Source organism: Aricia agestis, chromosome 5, assembly GCF_905147365.1.
Source record: "Aricia agestis chromosome 5, ilAriAges1.1, whole genome shotgun sequence".
NCBI classification, from domain to species: Eukaryota; Metazoa; Arthropoda; class Insecta; order Lepidoptera; family Lycaenidae; genus Aricia; species Aricia agestis.
Window position 1 is genome coordinate 17,919,845 of NC_056410.1, and position 19,212 is coordinate 17,939,056.

At 35.0% G+C, this 19,212-nt stretch overlaps 1 long non-coding RNA gene across 1 annotated transcript; it reads right to left on the minus strand.

Moving 5' to 3' along the window:
- Window positions 1-1,566: 1,566 nt before the first annotated feature.
- On the minus strand, window positions 1,567-17,391 carry LOC121727038. The gene is made up of 3 exons (XR_006035613.1): window positions 17,296-17,391; window positions 15,666-15,669; window positions 1,567-1,579 (listed from the first exon to the last, which is right to left on the minus strand). It is a non-coding gene; the product is annotated as an uncharacterized LOC121727038 (long non-coding RNA).
- Window positions 17,392-19,212: the final 1,821 nt, after the last annotated feature.

A 19,212-nucleotide genomic window follows, 5' to 3' on the forward strand; every position in this document is an offset into this window, starting at 1 on the left:
GTTTGAACGCGTTAATCTCAGAAACTACAGGTCCGATTTAAAAACTTATTTCAGTGTTAGATAGCTCATATTTATCGAGTAGTCAAGACTATAGGCTATATATTATCACGCTAAGACTAATACGACTGAAGAAACTCAGGAAAATGTGGGGAAAACGGGGGAAGTATTAGAAATTACGAACTACTGGAGCAATTTTTATGGCAATATTTGGCACAGATATAGGGTAAACCAAGTGAAGGGAGTAGGGACATAAGAGCTATTTCTATGGCAAAATGTACGGTTTCCGTAAAATTCCTAATTTACGCGGGCGAAGCCGCGCGGGACATCTAGTTTTATATAATCCTTTACAATTATAATATGTGTGTTCTTTAATAATAAATAATAAAATATAATAAAAATAAAGGGGACTCCTATACTTACAAAAAAATACAATTTTTGACCTATTTTTGCTCTATAACGCTACGGTACCCTCCGTAAACGAGTCCGACTCTCACTTGGCCGATTATTGAATTCAATACGGAATACATGAGGAATATAATTTACTCGACATACTATTATAATTAACAACTACGCTTGCGCCACATTGAGGCAACGATTTTATATGGAGAAGCTTTATGTAAATATTGTCTATGCCTATCCTTCCTTTGAAATCATATGTTCTAGAAAGATAATGTTAAAATTGGTTGTGAATAATAAACAAAGCATTCTCCATTTAAAATTGGAAGTCATCAATGGTTGTTAAAGTTGTTAAAGTTTAAAATTATCGATGGTTCTAGAACCACAGTAAATATATGCAGCGGTGACGGGTGGCTTTTTGTTTAAAATATGGAAGCCATTTTAATGTAATATTTTATGCATTGCATTGTCATGCTTATTCAGGATTGACTTTAAAATCAATGTATTTACATCATTCACTGCAACTGTAAAATATATTTTGCAATATTCACAAAAATATTTTACCTTTACTAAAATACTTAATTTATATTTTTATAGCTATTAACCACTCAATTGATGAAATGAGTAGCTCAAAATAGCAAATTGTATTCATACAAATAATATGGTTGTTGTGGAGGTGTGATCAATTATCATGCACTTGACTAATGGGCATTGTCCAAAAAAAAACCACATACTTATACTTTTTTTTTTCGTTAAAATAGGGTATTTTAAGGATATAAATTAAATAATTTTGAAATCCATTGGCTAGTTTTTTCTCGATAAATTTTTAAAGTTTCGCTCTGACGTCATCATCGGCGGCCAATAATTGACCTCTGCAGTATGTTTTAAATTTCCTTTCAATCTTATTTATAATGGCTGGTTCGTCAAATGCAAGTTCTCATTATGTGAAAGCTGATACGAGAAGCTTACCAAAAGTTCGAAACGTAATGTTGGTCGAATTTATTGCTAATTTAACGCCATTGAAGGTCAAATAAAGGTTAAACATATTTGTCCAAAAACATAAGTAACTAATGGGTATTTTTTTCGTTTATATACAGAAAAACGATCACTGACCTTATTCCTCGAAATGTTTTTATAATGAGCAAAATTTAAAAAAAATGGACAATCCCCATTATTGAAACTACTTAGATGTAACTATGTGAATGATACAAAGTTTAAAATAATTTCAGAACCTGCTGAAACTAATTATATAACTTATTTGTAACATTATACTTGGCTTTGGATATCTAAAATAATGTGCAGCCCGTCATTTGCAATATTGTAACTTTTTCTTGTACTTATACTTTTTAGGGAGATCGCAGACGGCACACTTTTTGTGTGATCGAGTCTGCGGCGCATTACAGACGGCATGGCGCGACCATGCAAACTGTATATGTGCGGGGTTTCGTACGCAAAGGGTAAAAACGGGACCCTATTACTCAGATTTTGATGTCTGTCCGTCTGTCTGTCTGTCTCCACTCTCCAGGCTGTATCCCAAGAACCGCTGTGGCTAGACAAAAAAAAACAAAATAAAATAAATATTTGAGGGGGCTCCCATACAAAAAACACAATTTTTTGCTCTATAACGGCACCGAACCCTTCTTGCGCGAGTCCGACTTGCACTTGGCCCATTATTTACAATAATATTATCAATTCATTTGAATATTATGAATCCTAATTAAATAGTATTAGTACCTGGATGACCGAGCTTTGCTCGGTATAGCAAACACTCATTGACTTCGTGTTACTTAACAACGCCATCTGCTGGTCGTTAAAACAATTAGTTGCTAACGAAATAGTATTATTATTCGCCAATAGATGTCAGGAAGAGTCATATTTTTCAATTTATCGATTATCGATAAAACACGAATAAAAAGACATTTTCTAAATTATTACATTTTCTCGTTTAAAGATATTATAAGATAAGGTACTTAGAAAAGTATCATGTACAATACTTTACACAGTAAATATAATATTTTGCAAATTTACGTCATAGACTGCAGTCCTGTGTTTGCAGTTTCGAAATTCTAAAGCTTTAAAATATATCAATATTTTATAAAAAACTCTCTGTAACTTTCATCAATGGAAAACTTAACAAATACTATGCGCGGGCTTCAAAGCCCTATAGCCTGAGGCTTTTCAGAACGTCAAATAGCCACTGCACGTTTTTGACAAACAGACTAACAATCTTTATTTATATAAAAATAAATATTTTGTGCAAAAAAGTAAGAACTGCCAATTGTTTTCACTCGACATTGCATTCAAATGTGCAGATTGCTCTTCGCCTACATGGCCCAATGTAAAAGGTACCATAAGATAAATTGATTCTTGGGCAAATGGCGGATCCACGTTATTTGGTCAGGCTATCAAGCTAAGTCACGATGATTAATACTTGACATAGCCCGACCGATTATATTATAATATAATATCTTAGATGGATTATTCACACCACGTCAGCCTGGCCCCGTGCTACGTTATGTTACAGATACCAGACAACGGAAATATGTTTAATACTTTTAAACTATACATTTAAGATTTTTATTATATTACATGACACGGAAACATTGAAAACTTTTTGTTCCGTCGAACTCGCGACCCCCGGCTTGAGCGCTGACAACACGCTCAACCACTGAGCCACAGAGGTCGTCAAATAAATATCTCCAAATATCACGGGTGTGCCCATCTAACTACGTATCAATTTCTTTGCCCAATCGAGGTGGTACGCTCAGGCCTAACCCAATATTGGTTTTTCAGCGCCATAATTTAAGTCAGACTTTGTATCATTTTATTATTACTTTATCAGATTTTTTTTTATGAAATAAGGGGGCAAACGAGCAAACGGGTCACATGATGGAAAGCAACTTCCGTCGCCCATGGACACTTGCAGCATCAGAAGAGCTGCTGGTGCGTTGCCGGCCTTTTAAGATGGAATAGGGTAATAGGGGAGTTTAGGGAAGGGAAGGGAATAGGGGAGGGTAGGAAGTGAATAGGGTAAGGGATTGGGCCTCCGGTAAACTCACTCACTCAGCGAAACACAGCGCAAGCGCTGTTTCACGCCGGCTTTCTGTGAGAACGTGGTATTTCTCCGGTCGAGCCGGCCCATTCGTGCCGAAGCATGGCTCTCCCACGTATGAGAATATTTATCTAATATACTATAACTAGATGTTACGAAGTGTTTCCAAACATCTAAACATCCCAAGTTATACACTAATGTTCATAACTATTATTAAGCAAGCGTTAGAGACGATCTTCCTAACATAGTTAGTACCCGAATACATATTGAACTAGCGAACTAACAGAAGTAAATTACGAGCTATAATTGCCAGACTATTGATGTTGATACTGTATTTTATATTATTACATAGATTTATTCATATATTATCATTTTTATACATTATAGTTTTATTATTGGTGTCAGAGGATTAATTAGAAATATTATTAATTTTGATCTGAATTTTAACAAAAGTAACAAAACCGGAATATTTAAGTGCAATCATTATTTGATATCTTGATTTCACGATGCACATGTGATGTACCATTTAAATTAATGGTAAGCCGCTCTATTTATAAGGAGATCAAAATGAATTGAAACGGAGCTTAGGGAAAAATTATTAGTTTAGGGACTCGCTGAAATTCGAGAACGGCTAAACCGATTTTGCTAATTTTAGTCTTGAAATATTCGTGGAATTCAAGGGAATGTTTATAAGATTGAAAATTTATGAGTTAAGTGTAATACTTTTTATTATTTTTTACTTCACGGGTCAGTATAATTAATAACAATAATTAAGAGTATACAGTATGACTGGTGAAACATGATCAATACTTAAGGAGAGTACTCGGTGCTCGATTCTCATTATAATTATGTAATAAAATAGGTACATAATTTTTGACCAAATTTCCCTTTAAATAAATGAATCATGGACACTTAAGTAACGCGCTACCCCTCCCGCGCGCGATGTCCATGCGTTGGGTAAATAATTATTTAACTTTAAGCTACATTTACTTAGTGATCAATTGATTTTTTTTTAACTAATATAGAAGCCAAATATTATCACGTCCTAGAGTATTGAACATGTCTCACCAGTCATGCTGTTTAATAAATAAATCAGTCCAAAGACGTGTCAAAAACTACCATCAAGATCCCACACACTCATCTAATCCCGGCAAAAAGTGTTTATCGCCGAACAGGGTAACGATGCAATCTAAATTATCGCTCAGTTTGGGAGCTCAGTAATTAGCTTTAGTGGCCGTTACCGAGGCCAGCACCATCCCATCGTAACGACTCCTGTAATTTCATTTTTGCCGTCGCAGCTACAGATAAATCGTTGATAAGAGCTTTATGCTATAAGCATGATAAATATGGGTTTTTAATTGCGTTCAGATGCGAATCTATAGAATTTAAAAAGAGTTATAAACTTTGTTAGTCTCGCTAAAACTCGAGAGTGGCTGAGCCGATGTGGCTAATTTTAGTCTTGAAATATTCGTGAAAGTCCAGGGAAGGTTTATATTTCGAGGAAAGTGATAGTAAGAGTTCATTGGGTCATCTAATCGTTGATAAAAGTTTTATGCTATAAGCATGACCAATATTGGTATTTAAATGCGTTGCGAATTTGAATTATAAGGATAAACTTGCCTGTAGAAAGGCTATATGTAATACTCTTTCTTGCGCTTTCCTTAGGATGTTGGTAAGTTAGTTATTATTCGTAGAGACGAATAATAAAAACCAAGGAAAAGTAACTCCGTCAAAAAATATGTGCTACAATACTTGTCAAAAGTGTGTACCCAGGTCCCAGGTACACATTTTCCATACATTTGCAATATTTAGGTGGCCTTGAGCGGATTCAGGCTGGCGTGACAGTTCGAAAGGAACCAAATTTAAAACGGTTATAGTATAGGAGTTTATTAGTTTTTATTATTCGTAGGTTAACCTGTTTAAAATAAAGGCTCACGTGAGAAGAATGACAGTAGTTAATACCAATCATTTCTTGAATCATGTCTCCTTGATTAATTTAGTAAGATTTTTTTTCATTTCTTTAAGTTTAAGTCTGCTTGTCTGTTACCCTATTACGCTTAAACCTCTGAACTAGTTTTCATGAAATTTGGTTTGCAGATACTTTGAGTCCCAGGAAAAGACAGGAGATAGTTTCAATCCCGAAATCTAGTTAAATATAATAATTTTAAACAGTATACACTATTGGGCCATATCGTTGTATAATTTTTCATCCACCTGGAGTAATCGCGTTGATAATGATTATGAGGGACTCGTATTGGCTACAGATACATTTGTTGTAAATGCCGCAGAGGAAACCTTTCAACGGGACTAATTTTGCCTCTTCCAATTTCAGGTTTACCTATCTTTATATGGATCGGGGTACGGCGGTATATTTCCTTACATTGTTGCAAAGGATGTTCAAAAAATGAACCCCTTTTATATTAAACAAGATGACCCGGTGAACCTGGTATCATTTTCCTCCTAATATAAACTTTCCCTGAACTTCCACGAAAATAAAGACAAAAATAAGCCAAATCAGTTCAGTCGTTCTTGAGTTTTGGCAAGACTAAAAAAAATTAAACTTCATTTTTATTTATATCAGATCTGAATACTTCTTATTATGTAAATTAAATAAGAACTACTGAAAGGATTTTGAGTAAATTCTCCATGTACGGCTTAAGCTATAGCCATTACATAATATTATTCAGTGAAATTAGCCGAATAAACGTGTATCCTTTCATTTAAATAAAATAATTATACACCTTCTTTGCACTTATTCCACGTTATTTTAATATATTTATTACAAAATTGTTAAATGCTCTCCTTTATTCCAAAAATGACAATTTTCGTGACATGTTTTACTAACAGCAGTATTATTTTCAAATGAATTAATGACAAGAACTGTAGCAAGAAGCATTACATCAAGTATAGAAGTGCGGGTAACTTTACATACAAAAACAGAGCAACATTTTGTAACACCATGTAGTGTGCCTTATCAAAAGCCTTTACGGGCGTATTCATGTTTATTTATTTAGTTAACGAAGTGCGAGCACATGAAAATGCAACAGCAATTAAACGCTCCTCTATTCATTGACGATAGAAGTAATTTATTCCGGCAAAGCGATACCACCATGTAAATATTGTATAGAGTAACTCATCTTCATACTAGACCGCCTGAATCGGCGCACGCACACATATTCGTGATTTCAGATAACTATAGGCTCGATTCGTACGTCCCACACCCAACGCGCGGTTTGGCGCCTACACTGTTCAATGATTACAGGCAATTGTATGTAAATATGACAGCGCGATAACTAGCCACTGTTGCATAAATAAAATATAATTACATACGTTTGCTTCTCATCTCACGGTATAGCGGCCGAACCGCTCGTTTGCGCGGATGCATATTAATCGAGCCTAGGAATGCAAATACACAAAAAACAGTACACCTTTCATACAATCGCATCAAATTAATGATGTTCATGTGTTGTACAAGGAGAAAATGATTGCGCGTGTGTCATTTAAAGGAAACCGCAAAGTTACGCTACTGTATATAATATTCTTATTCCGGCAAAACGGCCGCGGGAGAGGAATCGTATCTTATTAATATTCTAGCATAATGTACAAGATCCACGGAAGCATTAAAGAGGAATTGCAACGTAACAAATCCTTGTACTTATTAGGTTTTTTATGTTTCCGATAAGCCTACCCTTATGATAAACCAAAGATACCATGACGATAGAAACGATAGCAAAACTTTAATGCCACACTTACATTTTTCACGAGTTAAAAAATAAGCATCCATTTTAGGGGTTTTTAAAAATTCCCTTTTCGCGCACGCCAACAAAATAACAGATACCTGCAAAGTCCAGCACACATTGGCTGTTTGCTCTGCCGTCAGCAAAACTTCTGGAATATTCGCAAAAAATATTGTTTGAATAGCGACTCCGGAGCCTTTTTATCTGGACGGGACAAAAGTTATTGTAGCTTCTAACTACAGACTTTTCTTTTTTTTTTCTAGATTTGAACATACTGTATAAGATTTCTTTTCCACAACATTGAAAATAGTACTTTGTAATATTGATAAAAATTTTACAGTATCTATTTACAACCAGGCCCGGATCTACGTTTTAAAAAGGGGGGAGAAAAATCCCAATTTGCCTCCCTCCACGCAAAAATAGGTAATAATTTTCATGGTCACATAGGTTTTAACCGCAATACGAGTTCTACGGAACTTTGTTAAATTGAAGTGGCAGTGGTGAGAAGTCACGCCGAGGTCCCTGGCGACAAGGGACGCCTCAAAGTCTTTTAACAACAGATAATATAATTCTGCGAAACAACGTTGACTGGGTAGCGCGGTGGGCCACCGGTGGCGCACGCGGTGGTGAAGAAAGCGGCAAAAGATTGGGAGGTGGCCTCCAGCCGCCCCCCAATCTTTGCTGCCCGGGGCAATTTAGGCAAGACAATAATGAATATTAACCGTAATAATTATATTATTTTACCGCGCCTACTCCTAAATATATCTGACGAATGCCATCAAAATTAATGCCTAAATAAAAGTTCCCTTAGTATATTATACCACTCATACCACTTATACCTGGCTATACATTAGCCCAAATCACTGTACTATTTCGATAAAAAGTACTTACTCAGAGCTTAAACTTCCATCCAATTCCATTCCAACATTAGTACTTAGCAAATTGCTTAGGTACGAGAATCCATACTAATATTATAAATGCGAAAATCTATCTGTCTGTCTGTTTGTACTCTGTATGTTACCTCTTCACGCTCGAACCGCTGAACAGATTTTGCTGAAATTTGGCATAGAGATACTCTGAGTCCCGAGAAAGGACATAGGATAGTTTTATCTTGGAAAAATGTACGGTTCCCGCTCGATAAACAAATTTTGGCGCAACGGAGTTGCAGGTGTCATCTAGTGCAATATAAAGCAATAAAAGTGATATTCTGCAACATTCTGAATCAACTTTTTCTCGCGAATTTCGCTTACGTACTAATCTCATGCTTTCGTAAGATTTTCCCAAAAGAACTCTTCAGTCACTTATTATGTAGCGCTATTCGCCTCCGTGGTCTAGTGGTATAGAGCGCGGCTCTTGACTCGGAGGTCGTGGGTTCGATTCCCGCGTTGGAAACATGTTATTTCCAAGTTTGGTTAGGACAATGCCGGCTGATCACCTGATTGTATGACAAGTAAGATGATCCATGCGTCGGATGGGCATGTAAAAAGTCGGTCCTGCGCCTGATCACTCGCCAGTCGTGTCGGTTGTCCGTCCCACTGGGTTATGAGAGTAAAGGAATAGAGAGTGCTCTTGTGTACTGCGCACACATTTGGGCACTATGAAATTACTCCTGCGTAGCTGGCCTGGTTTCAATGAAACCGGCCACCGTCACCGAAACGGGTGTGGAGAGCTATTATTATTATTATTATTATAGCGCTATTCAAAAAATATAATATTATTACGATACGAATTAAGATTGTTTTCGTCTTAAAACATGTTATATCTAAGTAGGAATTTTTAGGTCCTTAAAGTGGCTGAGAATTTTCTTTTAGTAAAGAATAGATGAGTTATATTAAAATACATGACAATGAGTTATATTAAAATATGATACTAGATGTCCCCGTAATTTATGTGTTACGTAAATTACGGGCCTTCGTGCCTTCCTTTGACTTCCTTTGACTAAAATTAGAATTCTCACAAACAGCCGAGCAATAATAATAGAATAGATAGAATATTATGTTCTAAAATTATTCAGTTCATCGCTGATAATAATATTTGTATTCATGATCCTCGACAGCTAACTCCTTACCTAGTAATGAGGGTGGGATGAATCGCCGAAACACCCTGACAGCCGGAGCAAATCAATAATTCAGGAAGTGCGCCAAAATTAATAGTTTTCCTCCGAAACTGGAGCGCAATTTCTAATTAATAAAGGTATGTGCAACAGGCTATCAAATATGCACGACGTATTTGGAGAGCACTTTATTCTAGACAAAACGGTGAATCGGGGGACAATTAATGTTTAGTTACTATTATTACCTATAAAATTACGAATTTTGTATGGACCTGTCTAAACTCAAAATTAATAGTTTTCTTTCCACACACATCACACTGGGGCATAATTTCTAATTAATAAATGTATGTGCAACAGCGTATCAGATATGCTCACCTTATTAGGTAGTTCAGTACGTTATTTTAGACAAAACAGTGAATAGAGGAACAAATCTTTGTTTACTATTATATAAAGTGACTTTATCCACTTGTCCCAAATCAAAATAATATGTACTATCACTAATCAAAATGTGATTATAGTTAGACCTCTCAGCGTCTTATTAGTTGAGACTTTTCCTAAAACAATATAATATTGCTTTCCTTCTGTCCTTAATCACGATAATGTTATAGAGCATTCAGAATATTATTTGGTATGCCTTTCTCTCCTTATCGCAGTGTGAATAAGGAGATAATTTATTGTGTCCATCAAAATACTTTCATATAGTTTGCTTTTATCTACTCAAGCAGAAACATGGAAAAAATTGATTCATACGCAGCTGTTGACGGGCCTATGTCATGTGGTCCTATTATCACGTGTGTCGGATTAATATATCCCACAACATGTACATTTTGTGGTACATTTTACGGAAAAACTATCACGCCTATTAATTTTTGCTTAAACATATCTTTATTTATATGTAGATGTGTTATCATATTCAGTCAGTCAAGGTGTAATGACGCGAGCCCTCACAAAGCTCGGCTTTTAGCTAGTAATTATGTCAATTCAATATTGGTTATGATCTGTCGACGCGAACGCGACCAAATTAAGCAGGCCATCAGCCTACGAATCAACTTCTCTGATAGTACAAGCTTTGTGCATTGATCTATCCTATTTCATAAGTATTTTAATAGTATTTATTGCGTAATGGGATCGGTAAGCTCCAGTGGCAAGATCCCATCTAATCCAATGGGACATATTTGGCAGTATCGCCGATCTCAATTTTAGATAGAGCCTGGAAATACTTGTAATTGTCCATGAAATTCGGGGGGAAATCTGGCATGAACCACTAATGGGATAATACGGGAAGTGTTGCCAAAGTTGCGCTAATTAAATAATTATAAATCTGTTTAATGGCAACACTGCTACGTCATGCCGACGCGACGTGTTTTTATTGCGATAATTTAAAGTCAAAGGGATACAATTATTTTGCGGTAAGGTAAAACATACTTCAAAGTAAACGTAAGTAAAGTAAACTTCAAGTGCTTTTACTACATTTCATGAAGCCCCAAGCGGCCACATCCGGCCGCGATAACAATAGATAAGCTATTGTGTCTCGTTTTTCCGCGATCGAAAGGTCCTATTATTGTCATTCATTTTTATGAAACAACAAATTTGATCTAGAGCAAACTATCTCATCACTATCCTAATATTTTATTGTAATTTTTGAGGAAAAAAGGAAATATGAAGGTGCTATTATGTAATAGGGTAATGATAAGTTATTCTAGATCAAATTTGCTTCTGAGATGTCTTAGCATTTTAGAATAAGTTGTATTTAAGTTTATAAGTACCTGGATGACCGAGCTTTGCTCATTGACTTCGTGTTACTTAATAACGCCATCTGCTGGTCGTTAAAACAATTAGTTGCTAACAAAATAGTATTATTATTCGCCAATAGATGTCAGGAAGAGTCATATTTTTCAGTTTATCGATTATCGATAAAACACGAATAAGAAGGCATTTTCTGAAAATGATTCCTAGCTAGATCGATTTATCGCCCCCGAAACCCCCTATATACTAAATTTCATGAAAATCATTGGAGCCGATTCCGAGATTCCAATTATATATATATATATATATATATATATATATATATATATATATATATATATATATATATATATATATATATATATATATATATATATATATATATATATAAGCAAAAGTATATAATCATCATTAAATTACAAGCTTGTAATTAAATAATGATTTGTTTGTACCTTGTACTTCGGGAATAGGTATAAATGTTTCTTAGTAGATAGTAAATAGAACCAGATAATATTAAATACTAACATAAAATACGAATAGTTGGAAAAACAGTGACTATTTATATTACATTTCATTTCGTAGAAATGTTCAATTTGTAGGGTGAATTTAAATATACCCAAGGTAGAGTGGGCGAGGTCACCGGTGTCTCATTAAAATGTAAAAATGTTATAACTTGTTAGCAGTACTACTACTGTAACTATTTCATTTGGGTTCTATTAGAGAAATCGATTCAAAGGGCCAGACCTGCCTTATTTGGCCGAATAATATCGAGCACGGCTAATAAATAATATTGACTTAAGGGGGCGGATAAAGCAAAATTGTCAATTTTTAGGGTTCCGTACCCAAAGGGAAGAAAACGGGACCCTATTACTGAGACTTCGATGTCTGTCCGTCTGTCTGTCTGTCGGTCTGTCTGTCTCCAGGCTGTATCTCAAGAATCGCTATAGCTAGACTTCTGAAATTTTCACAGATTGTGTATTTTGTTGCCGCTATAACAACAAAATCTGAAAACAAAATAAAGTTAATATTTAAGGGGTGCTCTCATACAACAAACGTGATTTTTTTTTGTCTTTTTTTATTCGTAAATCGTAATCCATAATGACAACAGATAGGCACTTGAAATATTCACAAAATATTTAATTATATTCGTACTTAATATTTAACAATAAAATTAAAAGAAAATAAATAATTAAGGGGGGCTCCTATACAAAAAAACATTTTTTTCTCTATAACGGTACGGAACCCTTCGTGCGCGAGTCTGACGACTTGGGCGACTCGCACTTGGCCGATTATTATACTTGAAGAAAATAAGCCCCAAATTGTTTATTTTTTTTATTTTTTCTTTATTTCCGAGGATCCGAATACACGATATATAAAATTTTCTCGATAGAAAAAAATCACAAAGATGCATCTAATTTTCACGAATTTTTCATATTATATGGTCATAACCGTGCATTACACTAAATTAATAACATTTTAACACATTGTATAAAATTCTATCATTGAGAAACTGACCTAGCGGATTTTAAAATGTTGTGTATTTATCGAGTTATTAACCTTCAAGCGGGCGCGCACCTTTTTGTAACGGCAGTGGTCGCGCGTAACCTAAAAGACATCGTAGGTGAATTTGGGAAACAAAACACTTTTATTTACCATAATTTATTATTTCATAAATTTAATTATTATTCGTTTTAAAAGTAATCAGTTCAGAAAATTAAATGTATTTTTAGTAAAAACTTAGTTATAAAATCCGGTGATTCAAAGTAGCTTATCTTGTGTGAACAGCGACAGAAAAAGTGATCGGAATTTTCTTATCCTAGTTCAAAATTTTTCTTCATCTAGCAATAACACTCGATGCTATCAGTCAACGACGACTTAGTGTTATAAATAAACATTGCATTTGCCTCAATTATATGAAAACTACATATAAAATTATAAGAGAGGCGCACGGAGTCTTTTCGACGCCGTCGCCGAGACCAAAACAATTGAGCTCCTTGCTGCAAAGGGGGTGCCGAAAGTAAGTGTAAGCTATTTATTTGGTAGATAGATAAATTATGAAAAGCTACTGAGAGAATGATACGGATTCATCGAGAAATATCGATAATCAACGAAAATGTATTGAGGGGAGTCTATTCGCCGCCGCGCGACCGCTTGAAGGTTAATAAAAAACTAACTTGGCGATGATTCCGCGTCGTCCTTTTTCACCTGGCATATGAAAAACGGGCGTGAGTGTGAAGAGAGAAGAATGATGTTTGATTTTTTGCGTTAGTCATCCTCTTAACATAATCGGACCAAATAACGTAGGTACGTCATCTGCCTAAGAAATAATTGCTCTGATAGTGTATTGGTGAATGATTTTAAAATATTATGATAAGCGGGCAAACGCTGTTTTGTCATTATTACGTTGTAGGAATACGCTTAAAAGCCTCAAAGGAAGGCTGTTTTTCGACCGAGCGAGGCTTTGATATATTTTAGAGGAGGTTGACCTTTAATTTTCAGGCAAACTATTATTATATTTTTTTCGTAATTTCACACATTATACCAAAACCAGTTTTCACTGAAGCCTAATTTGTCTCCGCAACCGTCTCTCCTGGAAGTTGGGACTCAATGTATCTCCATACCAAACAGTAAAATCGGTTCAGCGGTTTGAGCATGTACAAGTAACAGACAAACTGTCAGGCAGACAGTCAGACAGAGAGACAGACTTTCGCATTTATAATATTATAATGGATGGATGTAATGGATATAATTATGGACTAGTAGTTCCTGAGATTAGCGCGTTCAAACAAACAAACAAACTAACAAACTCTTCCGCTTTATAATATTAGTATAGATATGGATTATGGATTGTGTTACTTTAAAGCCTGCAAACTGTAGGCCGAGCTTTCTTATTTTATTAAACGCAATCTTCTGGCCCCGTTGGCCCTGGCATAGTCGATATACAATTTCAAAGGCACGTCATTAAAATACATGCGATATAATTAACGACGAAATTAATTGAATCGGGCATATGTATCGGCCGCCACGGGCGCGTAATCACTCCGGACTATTTATGGCCGCCATGTTGAATTACGATGATTTGCTGGCATAGACTCAAACTTGACGATCTAAGAACCCTGTACACTGTCAAGATTTGACATTAACGGCTCGAAAATACAAGGCCTTTCAAAGGAACTCGGCGATGCCAAAAGAAGGGGTGATTTTGTCAGTCTATAGCTTTGTCCACACTGTGCCTTTTTTTGTTCATCAAGGGCATGCGTTATAGCGCAGTCAAAATCGCACGTGAGGCACGCCCGCGACGCTATGACACTTTTATTTCCAACGCGGGTGGATTTTGACGCATTCAATTATTGAATATGCCAAACGAAAGATGAATAAAAAGATGATGACGGAAATTGAAGATGAAATTGCAGAGTGTGGACATAGCTAATGTAGGTACCATCGAAGAAATTGATTCAGCGGGCCTACGTCATTCGGTCGAGTTATGTCAAATTGTCAATATTAGTCGTGAACTGTCGGCTGGGGTTCTACATAAAGCTACCAAATTACGTAGGTCCGCCATCTGCCTATGAATCAGCTTCTCTGATAGTATGCATAATATGTCCTCGTAGCGGCTTATCTACCGGTCCGACTTTTATAAAAGAGGTGTCGATTGATTAGTAGTGATTAGTGAATAGTGATGCCGTAGGTGACCCGTGACACATGCAATGTTTTCAGTATTTTGTGTCTTTTACGTGGTCGGGTAATGATTTATAAAACCTGTTACTTGGTTGTTTTACCTGGAGAAATGCTTTACGCGTCCCCGGCGGATTAGGGACATTTGTCAAATATGTGGATTGTGGAGGTCTCCAGGCCTACCACAAGCTCATGGTGCTCATCACTTGACGTAAGAGCGGGAACAATGCCACCAACAGCATCTCTGAAAGGAAATACAAGGTAAATAAGTAGATACTACTAGCAAATTCGTTAGTGAAACAAAATTATATTGCTAGATTTTTGTTTCACTGATTAACATGGAGTAAACAGCGATGGAAATAAACTAATTTCACGTATTTATTTAGAGCCCACACAAAGGTCATTGTTTTAAAAGAATGTTAAATCAGTAAGTAGTACTAGTAACCTTAAATAATATTGTTTTAAATTGGCTAAACGCAATCAAGCATAGAATCAAAATATTTACATATAGTCTAGAAACTTTATTGTTTTCTTTACTTGTTAAGTAAATAATAAAATTATAAGCTACATTAAGTTTTGAAGTTTTCATCTTTTTCAAGAATCGTCACGTAAATGAATAGCAAAGGAAGAAAAGTTTTTTTGAGACTAACACACACACTATTTTTGGCGTGAATAATATCTGAAATTATAAAGACTATGCTATAATTTCAGATGTTTTTTACGTCAAATAACAAAAAAGTACGACCTATGGGTACAGGTAAAATTAATTTCAATTGAAACAATACTGCAAATTATGCTTAATGTATACATTCAATATAAACAGTATGGTCAGTGTTATACCAATTTTGTATTCTCACCTCTAAATCATAAAAGTTAAAGTTTTTCTATCCAAAAAATTGAGCTTCATGGCACGTTTGTTTTTTTTTTATCAAAGAATTGTATTATGTCGTTTAAGAGCCCATTTTATTAAAGGTGAGTAAATTTTTCCTGAAAATGTGTGCTAAACACTTCTCGCATTTATATTGTTGTATAAATCTTTGTTAGCGCCCCCAGGTTAAGCGGCGTGGACATAAATTAATTAAAAAGTTAAATACACTTAGCCTGAAGCACATAAATAACCTTAAGAAACATTTTAAAAGTATTTGTTGAAGTCAAATTAAATTTGTCCTTCTTGCATGTTTTTTGTAGCGAGGTTGTATTCAAAGAACTTTTTTTAGCCTTTCGCGAAAGATATTTTATTATAGATTTTAGATATTTTAACTAATATATGGTATGATGGGAGTCATCACTATTGGTATAAAGTTAAACATAAGAAATTAAATTAAGGTTTCAACTCTATCTTTTTTTAGAGCGATTTTCGGAGCACTTCGCAAGCGTAAATTTGACCATGGAGTTAGAATAAAATCAAAATCAAAAATCATCAAAAAGAAAATATTTATTTCTAAATAGGTTAACAAAGTTAACACTTTTAGAACGTCGCGTCTACATGAGGCCTACCACCGGTTCGGGAACTAACCCAAACCCAAATGTTATAAGTAAATTATAACATTTGAAATATGTTATAAAAATATGTGTATTATACAGTGTGTTAGTGTAAACACCGTTATCCTCGAAACCAATGATATTCTATGTTACTAACGTAACTAGATTGGAAGTTTACGGTAGCAACGCGTTGCCACTTCGAAGATGCCTGCAGGCATATCTCACATACATAATGACATAACGAATATATGACTTGACATTGTCTTTTGAACAAAAAAGTGGTTACGCATTTCTGAGAATCTTTTGTAAGACATTGCTACTCTAGTATTTTAGAAACTCATTGCTCGAAACCATCAAATGAGCCCGTCAAAATGAACAACTTTTTCTATAAGAACAATGCTGGGAACTCAAAAAAAATGCCGTCTTCATACCCATATCCGGCAATTTGTATGGGTATGAAGACATTGTTGACAAGATCCGGGCATTGTTCTCATAGAAAAAGTTGTTCATTTTGACGGGCCCATTTGATGGTTTCAATTATAACGGTGTTTACACTAACATCTTGTATAATAATTATTATTATATCATTGTTTATGTTATGTTATATTATTGTCTTGTTCTAGCTCCTTGGTTAAATTTATTGGACACAGATATTGAGTAGATCACAATACTTTTACGCGGTTGGGACTTGAATGTCCTTTCTCGGGAATCAAAATATCTCCATACCAAATATCAGCAAAATCAGTTCAGCGGTTTGGGCGTGAAGAGGTAACAGACAAACGGACAGACAGGCTGAAATACTTTTGCATTTATAATATTATATAAGTGAGGATATTAGTAAGGATAATAAGTGTATACGGTATCGTGTACAGTCTCCCTAATGCTAGTGTTGTTTGATGCTCTCTATCTGGACGTTAATTGTAATGTCGCCGCCATTTCTGGTCAGCTTTACGACGCAACTTGTAATTCCCGCACGAAACACTGTCATGCTCTTCGTCAACATCTCATGGTTTCCTACTACGGCAAAGTCAAAATCATTTTGGCAATAATAAAAAAAAACATGTGGCACTCGGGGACTGCCGTAGTATAGTGGTATAGCATTTTTTAACAACTTATGCAATTATAATTCGCATACGTCTAGTCGCAACTCGCACGCAAAAAAACACCGAGCCGAAGTCTGCCAAACTGAAACGACGAAAGACGAATGTTAGGTGTTTTTCGTTACGGAATTTCTTGATTCGGTCACCGCGCTCAAATCCCGCGATATAAGCTATTAAAAGCTAGCTTAAAAGCTCGGTATTCTTAAACTTTTTGCACTATAATTAAGTTTTTTATTTATTTTGGTGGTCTACAAAACGTTATTATGTTTCAATGTACTTTAAACATAATGTTATTCCGCACAGTGATAACATCAAATGACAAGGCGACGCTTTGATAATTTGGCTGTAGCGATATCGATTTTTCTCAGAAATTACTAAAGCTAAGAAATTAAAGTTCATTGTCAGTATTCATCATGTCTTTGTCTTTGAATTACCCATAATATAACACGATTGATCAACTTTTATAACACAGAATAATCAATCAAAAAGACCTCTGTAAAAAAAAGGGATTCTAATTTTGTCAACAGAGGAGAGTGATTTAAGCTTCCAAAATTTATACATAGATTTGTTCAAGCATACACTTTAATTTGCCCATAGCTTATATGAAATATATTTATGGTTTTAAAAACAATTTTGTCACTTACGCCCTTTCCATTTCTTGCTGTTCCATTTCTTGTTTTCTATAAGAGGCCGGGCCGACCTCTCATAGAAAACAAGCAATCTAAAACATATCCAACAAGGTTTTTTACTCTAACGCGGCGTCACCTTATAATATTTTTATTCAAACATTATAATTATTCATAATGTTATGTCATTTGTAACATTCTAGAGCCTGAAAATTTAGCCTAATCAGAAATTTATCTATGTGATAAAAATTATATTTTATGACTGTGAAACAAAAAATGTGATTTTCAGCAGCTCTGGAACTGAGCCTAAATTACATTGTGTATCACAAATTACATTTTTGTCCTTTCTGTCTAGGTGTAATATAATAAAATATGCAGACAGTTTCTATTGGATTTTCTGCAAATTAAATTTATTGTATTGTCTGAAAATGCCAAGACACTGATTTGGATACTGAGAATTCGTACAATAATATTTTTCGCTGTTTAAGAGGGCGACTAACCCAAAATTTTCATTTTTATACTTGAAAATAAGCCCCGAATTGTTTCATTTTCTAACATTAGATACTTACTACATTATATTTCCAAGAATTCGATCTGAGCAAAAACACGATATCTTAAAATTTTCTCGATAGAAAAAAATCACAAAAATGTATCTAATTTTCATGAATTTTTAATTTATTGCCGTAACCGTGCATTGAACTAAGTTAATATTTTAACACATTGTATAAAATTCTATCATTGAGAAACCAACCTAGCGGATTTTTAAAATGTTGTATATTTATCGAGTTATTGAGAAAAAACTAATTTGGCGATGAATCCGCGTCGTCCTTTTTCACCTTGCATAATATGAAAGCCGGCGTGAGTGTGAAGAGCGAAGGATGATGTTTGATTTTTTGGGTTAGTTTAGTGGCTTAACAGAAATCATAAAAAAAAATATTAGATGAAATCCGCAACTTGGTTGCGCCAAAATTCATTTATCGCGTAGGAACCGTATATTTTTCCGGGATAAAACGTATCCTTTAAGTCCTTTCCCGGTACTCAAAGTAAATCTCCATACAAAATTTCAGGAAAATTGATTCAACTGTTTGTCCGTGAAGTAAGCAGACAGACAGACAGACACACGTTTGCATTTATAATATTAGTATGGATTTATACTTTTTGCTGAAGTATTTACCTAACTATATTGATTACTAGCCGATTCGGCAAAATATGTTGTATTGCCATAATATTATAGGGTCAAGGGTGTATTATAATTATTATATGCTTGAGTGCTCTGTTATTATTTCAGACGTTGTCATGGTCACTCCAATCACAGAAAAACTTCGATACGGCAATTGGACTGCGT